The sequence below is a fragment of the Carassius auratus genome, unplaced genomic scaffold, assembly GCF_003368295.1.
Source record: "Carassius auratus strain Wakin unplaced genomic scaffold, ASM336829v1 scaf_tig00033108, whole genome shotgun sequence".
NCBI classification, from domain to species: Eukaryota; Metazoa; Chordata; class Actinopteri; order Cypriniformes; family Cyprinidae; genus Carassius; species Carassius auratus.
In genome coordinates this window covers 16,347-24,507 of record NW_020526048.1, presented here as the reverse complement: position 1 = coordinate 24,507, position 8,161 = coordinate 16,347, and the positions used below count along the sequence as shown (strand labels likewise).

General features: G+C 35.5%; 1 long non-coding RNA gene across 1 annotated transcript; it reads right to left on the bottom strand.

The window, feature by feature from the left end:
- Window positions 1–610: 610 nt before the first annotated feature.
- Window positions 611–6,532, bottom strand: LOC113081096 (uncharacterized). The gene is made up of 2 exons (XR_003282094.1): window positions 6,499–6,532; window positions 611–1,071 (listed from the first exon to the last, which is right to left on the bottom strand). It is a non-coding gene; the product is annotated as an uncharacterized LOC113081096 (long non-coding RNA).
- Between the last annotated feature and the right edge of the window lie 1,629 nt (window positions 6,533–8,161).

Below are 8,161 nucleotides of genomic sequence, written 5' to 3'. Positions count from 1 at the left end.
AAAATTGACTAATCCTTAGGCAATCCGAGATGTAGATGAGTTTGTTTCTTCATTGGAACAGATTTGGAGACATTTACCACTTACAAGAGAATTCTTTGCAGTGGATGGGCGCCTTTAGAATGAGAGTCTCTTTGGATTTTGACCAGAAATATTAGTTTAAAGATAAATCCCCTTGATGGATTTCTCCAAAAAAAAAAAAAGGCAGCTTTTCGCTTCACAAGATGCTAATTAATGGACTGGATTGGTTGTGGATTATTGTGATGTTTTTATCATCTGTTTGGACTCTCATTCTGACGGCACCCATTAACTGCAGAGGATCCACTGGTGAGCAAGTGGATCCTCTGCAGTTAAAAATGTAAAATTGTTACATTTTTGTGTACTGTAACTATTGCATTTTTTAATGTCTAAACTGAGAATCAAAAAGAGGTTTTAATATCCATTAAATCAGAAAGAAATGTGTATGGCTTAGCTTAACAAACCTCAATTCCCTCCAGTTTTGGAATCACTTACATAATTTATATAATAATTGGCGCATTGCTTTACATTTACCAATTTTTGGTTAATTTAAAGCAAGTAGCAAAAAAGTAAAAAAAAAAAAAAAGAGACACCATTGTGTGTTTCCATGTCTTTAATAGTAACAACATTAACACATTCATTGGAATGTATCATTCTAGGACGAGGGAGGACAGGTTGTCTGAACTTAACTGTTTGAAAGTATAACAACTGTGCTTCAGAGCCAAATGGAATCAATGATAATAGTTCTAGAATGCTGAACTGATTGAGTTCAGGTCTGGAACTAGTGTCAGTTTGACCGCAGGCATGTACCATGTGGATGAGGAGCACAGTTTGTATGAACTTTTAACTTGATCATGTGGGTTTGGTTTGATTTTTGGAGTGAGATTTCACAGAGTGAGATTTAGCCTTTGGGAGCAGTGTACTGGCGCAGGAGAGAGGAGATAGCGCTAGACTCTGTCACCTCTTCTGGAAGGGAGCCTTCTTGATCTTTGATTGATGGGTCAGCTCCAGCCTTCAGGAGTAGCTCAACTATTTCTGCAAACTCACAAGCTGAGGCTAGGGAGAGTGAACACAAGAAAAAATATAAACAATGTTGGGTATATTTGCATTTTTTGCAAGGGAGTCAGTCAGACACACTGATAGAACAGTACTCTAGTGGGAAATGTGACTCTTTTCTCAAGTCAATAGAAAAAAAAAGAACTATATTAATTGATTCAAATAAAATTATAATTTAATATTTAATAATATAATATTTTACGTTTTAGGTTAGTTATGGGTAGTTGTAGTCATAGGTAATTAATTAATATATTAACATAATAAAAAAATGTTTCATTAAATAAAAAACATGAATTGAAATAAAAATACTTATTAAATACTAACTACATATTCAAAATACTTATTATAAAATATTTATAAAAACGGTTTATTTCAGCTAGATGCCAAGCCAATAAATAAATAACTAAAACTGAAATAAAAACATAACTTTAGAGATATATATATATTACTAAAATGACTTACTAAAACTAGAATGAAAACAAAATATTACAAAATATTATTATTTATAACACTGCTACCAGTTCTTAGGTAACATGCCACCTTAAAAACGTAATCCAGTCCTGTTTACTCTCTCGTACATTTAAAGTAATTGTTACAGTATGTATGAAGACTCGATGTGCAAGCTGCATCTGTAGTTGAGCAGCAGGCTTGCATTTGTGCCCCATTAGGAGGCTGCAGGGCTGAAAGGGGCGGCACTCCTGTAACCCTGTTAGTGTCATCTGCCACGCTGATGCAGGAACATTCCTCTAAACTTGAGTGCTTTTCCACGTCTGTGTCAACTATTGCCTTCTTTTAAAAAGGAGGAAAAACGCTCTCCTTATTCTTTCTCTTAGGTGAGTGGCTGATGTCAGCAGGAACACCATGAGTGACAAGAGTGGCTTTTAACCTCAGACCCCCGACCATGAGAGAATGAGGGAAGGGAGAGGAAACGAGAGATTAAGAGTGAAGGAGAGTGAAAGAGAAGGCAAGTACAAGAGTGTGGTTGAAACTTATTACTAAGTGAATGCTCACTGGCCAAAGTCATAAGAGCCCATCTTAAGAGATCTCTAAGATATCTGGTCTCAATACATGGATCATATCCCACTTCAGCACTATCAGTTATATTTTTGGGGCTGGTATGATTTTTAAAGTTTCTTAAACTATTTAATAAAAAAATACAGTAAAACCAATAATATTATAACAGTTTAAAATAACTGTTCTGCTTGAATACATTTTAAAATGTAGTTTATTCCTGCAATGACAAAGTTGAATTTTCAGCATCATTACTCCAGTCTTCAGTGTCACATGATCCTTCAGAAATCATTCTAATATGCTGATTTGCTGCTTAAGAAACACAGTCGTCCTGCTTAATATTTTTGGGGAAGCCACTATACATTTTTCCAGAAGTCTTTAATGAACAGAAAGTCAACACCATTTATTTAAACTATAAATCTTTTGTTACAATGTAAAAAGTCCTTTACTGACACTTTTGCTCAATTTAATGCATGCTTGTGGAATAGAAGTATACATTTCTTAAAAAAAAAAAAATTCCTGACCCAAATATTTTGAACAGCAGATCTGTGATTTGTCCCCCATGTTTATAGTACAGACACACACACACACACACACACACACACACACACACACACACACACACACACACACACACAGACACACACACACAGAGCTATATTACTTGCAATTTGGAATCAGGAATGGATTTTTAATTTGAATGACAAAAATTGTAGTTGGTAATGTAATCCATAATAATCCGTTTTAGGTAACGTAATCAGACTTCTTTTAGATTACTTTTAAATTACTTTTGTCTTAACTCGTGTTGAACAGTAGTTGATGTTAAATGTTGAAACACTTCTTAAACCTGATTTTTGTAAACCAGATGTTGTGCAGCACCTGACTAGTGACTGATCAAAACTGGACATTCTGAGTGTATACAGGTGCTGGTCATATATAATTAGAATATCACCAAAAAGTTGACTTATTTCACTAATTCCATTCAAAAAATGAAACTTGTATATAATATTCATTCATTACACACATTCTAATATATTTCTAATGTTTATTTATTTTAATTTTGATGATTATAACTGACAACTAAGGAAAATCCCAAATTCAGTATCTTTGAATATCTTTCAATATTCAAAATTTGAATATTGTGAAAAGATTCAATATTGAAGACACCTGGTGCCACACTCTAATCAGCTAATTAACTCAAAACACCTGCAAAGCCTTTAAATGGTCTCTCAATCTAGTTCTGTAGGCTACACAATTATGTGGAAGACTGCTGACTTGACAGTTGTCCAAAAGACGACCACTGACACCTTGCACAAGGAGGGCAAGACACAAAAGGTCATTGCAAAAGAGGCTGGCTGTTCACAGAGCTCTGTGTCTAAGCACATTAATAGAGAGGCGAAGGGGGGAAAAAAAAGATGTAAAAGCAAAAAAAAAAAGTGTACAAGCAATAGGGATAACCGCACCCTGGAGAGGATTGTAAAACAAAATCCATTCAAAAATGTGGGGGAGATTCACAAAGAGTGGACTGCAGCTGGAGTCAGTGCTTCAAGAACCACTATGCACAGACATATGCAAGACATGGGTTTCAGCTGTCGCATTCCTTGTGTCAAGCCACTCTTGAACAACAGACAGCGCCAGAAACACCTCGTTTCGAAAGGGACTGGACTGCTGCTGAGTGGTCCAAAGTTATGTTCTCTGATGAAAGTAAATTTTGCATTTCCTTTAGAAATCAGGGTCACAGAGTCTGGAGGAAGAGAAGAGAGGCACACAATCCACGCTGCTTGAGGTCCAGTGTAAAGTTTCCACAGTAAGTGATGGTTTGGGGTGCCATGTCATCTGCTGGTGTTGGTCCACTGTGTTTTCTGAGGTCAAAGGTCAACACAGCCGTTTACCAGGAAGTTTTAGAGCACTTCATGCTTCCTGCTGCTGACCAACTTTATGAAGATGCAGATTTCATTTTCCAACAGGACTTGGCACCTGCACACAGTGTCAAAGCTAACAGTACCTGGTTTAAGGACCATGGTATCCCTGTTCTTAATTGGCCAGCAAACTCGCCTGACCTTAACCACATAGAAAATCTATGGGGTATTGTGAAGAGGAAAATGCGATATGCCAGATCCAAGAATGCAGAAGAGCTGAAGGCCACTATCAGATCAACCTGGGCTCTCATAACACATGAGCAGTGCCAGACTGATCGACTCCATGCCACACCGCATTGCTGCAGTAATTCAGGCAAAAGGAGCCCCAACTATGTATTGAGTGCTGTACATATGCTTATACTTTTCATGGTCATACTTTTTTAGTTGGCCAAGATTTCTAAAAATCCTTTCTTTGTATTGGTCTTAAGTAATATTCTAATTTTCTGACATACTGAATTTGCGATTTTCCTTAGTTGTCAGTTATAATCAACAAAATTAAAAGAAATAAACATTTGAAATTTGTAATTAGTAGAATAAATAATTATTTTGATGATATTCTAATTATATGACCAGCACCTGTATAAGTGAAAGGAAAATGTCAAAGATGAAAAAAAGAGGAATTAGAAAGAATCAAGAAACTATAAATAGTTTGTTGCTATTGTGTGAATAATGTGTAATCATATAATCAATAACTGTAACTGTAGTTTGATTAAGAGTATTTTAAAATGTAATTTACTCTATATTACAAGTACTTCATTTTTGGTATCTGATTGTGTAATCCAGATTACATGTAATCAGTTACTACCCAGCTCTCTCAGTTTTTCTCTAATTTGTAATTAATTTTAAAATAAAATAAGATGTGCTAGAGTTAAGTTAGTATGATAAATAATACAATAAATTATTTTCTATATCTAAGCTTTAGATAAAAGCATGTACTACATAATTAAATGTAAATGTACTAATAAAGATTACTGCCTTAGCATGCTCCACTAGACCTCATAAAGATATATATGAAGATGAAAATCTTTTTTTAATCAGTCATCGTTTACTCACCTTCGTGTTGTTAGAAAACCCCATATGACCTTCCTTTGTGTGTGTAATAAAAGTAGATGTAGAATGCCCAAGCTGCTTTTCTCTATACATTGAAAGGGAATGGTGATCATGCTTGTACTTAGTCCCCATTTACATTCACTGTATGAAATATCTCTTTTAAAAAATCATACAGGTCTAAGACAACATGAGACTGAGTAAATGATAACAGATTTTTGGGTTAACTGTCACTTTAAGTAGGAAGCAGAAAAGGAAAACTGTTTGATTTTTTTTTTTCTCTCTCTAGTCCATTTTTTTGTTACAGTACAGTTTTATTTTCTGCACGCGTGTGGGTCCTTGGGCAGTAAAGCCCCTAGTGCCTCTGGGGAGCCGTAGAGAAGAAGAACAATTTACAGCGTGCAGTAAACCCCTCAATTAATCATGTGTCAGCCGCATGGCCCCACACAGGGAGAAGTGGAAATGAATTTTCATTCTGTGCTATTCGTCTCTCTGAGTTCATCGCTTATGTTTATTAGTCACTTTTTTATACACCCCCCCCCCCCATCGTTTTTCTGCTCCCCCTTCCCAAAGGAGTGCTCATCTTCAGACATTCACCCTGCCACGCGACCAACCTGAGGACAGATGGCAAACACACACACACACACACACACACACACACACACACACATAGAGAACAAGGGCCTGGAGGCTGCCCTTGTGTAGTCACATGACAGAGGAACACTGTTGATTTCCTCTGGGACAACTGGTGATTATTACAGGTCCTATTTACCACACATGTGTCTGTGGATAAATGTGACCATGCTCACACACACATACACCTTCCTTCTGTAACCTCAGATGAGGTGGATAAGAACTTCATTCAGAAAACATTTTATATACATTTCATAAGGATAAAAAAAAATAAAAAATAGTAAAGACATTCATATTCATGTTACAAAAGATTTCTATTTCAAATAAATGCATTTGTTTTTAACTTTTCTATTCATCAGTGAATCCTGAAAAAAAAAAAAACAATCGCGGTTTCCACGTTTCCACAAAAATAGGCATGCAGCACAAATGTTTTCAACATTGATAATAATAAAAAGAATGTTTCTCGGACAAAACATAGTATATTAGAATGATTTATGATTTTACTCTGTTTACCAGCTTTGCATAGTCATATTAGAATAGATATTGAAAATTGAATACAACCTGTTATAAATAAGATCCCAGTATTTTAAACACATAGTCTATAGTTTTTAAAAAGTGAATTAAAACATTTATCCACATGCTTTGCTCCATTGACGTCCATTGGAAATTAATGGAATTGAAATTGTTCTATTATGTTATTTTCTTTTGCCAGCATGGCAACTTGGATTAAACTAAAATATTCCTTTAACATATACGACTCCCATTTTGAGTTTAAGGATAAAAAAAATAGATTGCCACAGCATGGTTCTGTTCTTACCGTAGTGCAGTGCGGTCTGACCTTCATCATCCTGTTAGAAAGAGAAAAAAAGAAGTTTAGAGTTATAAAAGATATCGACCATTACATCTATTGTGAAACTCTTTAGACACTTTCTAATCTTTCTCTAAAATGACTTAGATTCCAAAAAGAACCATAAAGCAAACAAACATGTTCAAGTGTAAGGCCTGCCTGTTGAGCTCAACTACCGCCACATGATACAGCCTAAAACAGGTGATTTCAACTTGGAAAGGATTAGAAGAACAGATTAAACATTGATTTCCTGTCAGATAAACAATTAGATCCTGTAACCTCCAAAACAGACTTTTGAACAAATAACCAGGATCAGAGGAGCTTGAGGACTTTGTTTAGATGGACATATAAACCAGCTTAATATAAACAAACCTTTGACCCAAGTGCTCAACGAGGCTATGAGGCCATCATGCTGAATGTGTATAAAGGTCTAGGATGATCTATTCATCATCCCCTGCTGGGACCGTGTCCGATGCATTAGCCACAGAGACCGAGGGCATCACACAACAATAGATGCTTACACAATAGCCCAATCTGCCTGGTGTGCTGGTGACAAATTGCCACAGCTTGTGGTATCAGAGGTGCGATGCAGAGAAAGCCATATTTAGGGCAAGGATTAAGGATCCTGCATGTGTGTGGATATAAATCCAGTGGAATGCAACACTCAGGGGTCAGGAAGTTTTGCGCATAACATGTGTCGTCGGGCTAAATTATATTTTAATTGCTACTTTAATATGCCTTCCCACCCTAATAATGATGACATACAGCATTATTGTTTTGGCTGAGTGGTTGGTGGAGATCATCAGCACTCAATGAGAACTACAGGGAGAGTTTTTATGACATGTCGCACGTTTGCCCCATCTGACACAACATCAGCCTGCATTATCCTCCATAGACGATATCATTAGCCCACTGCACAAAGGATTTACTCTACAGGTCATGCATTGTGTTTAGACTTATTATCATGTTGTAAAGCTTACAGTTTTACACTCTAACAAGTAAAACTTTTCATTATTGAGTTAATAGAAGCATTAACATAATTTTCAGAAAATAGGTCACACCTGACTATGAATTGGATTAGACCAAAATTACATTGTTGAAGTCATTTACAAGCATTATAAACACTAGTTTTCGTTACAATACAAATTTAACATTGTTCAGAATAGAACAGAATTTTGAAAATTGTAAAAAAAATTGTATATTAGTGTAAATGTCATATTAAATTCCTGTGTAAATAACTTTTATTATGAACTCCAAGCATAAAGTGAACGCGAACTTTAAATCACATAAAATGCAAAGGCCACAAAATACCATTCACATCATCAGACTTAAAAAAATAAATATAATCTGGAAAAAAAAAATTTTTTTACTAAAAGCTTGTTTTGCTATATTAATTAAAACAATGCATAACAGAGTATTAAGCAAACTCTACATTTAAACAAAACATTCTTGAGCAAATATAGTTCACAAATGTCATTAGAGAAAAGGATTATTTTTCCTGTTTATGCCCAAAATAGGGTGGGGTGCACATCACTGAGCGCTAAACACACTTAAAGAGCCACACAGATGGGAAATCAAAAATTACCTGTATTACAGTGTATGATGTAGCTGTCCATCAGTGTAAACAATGTGC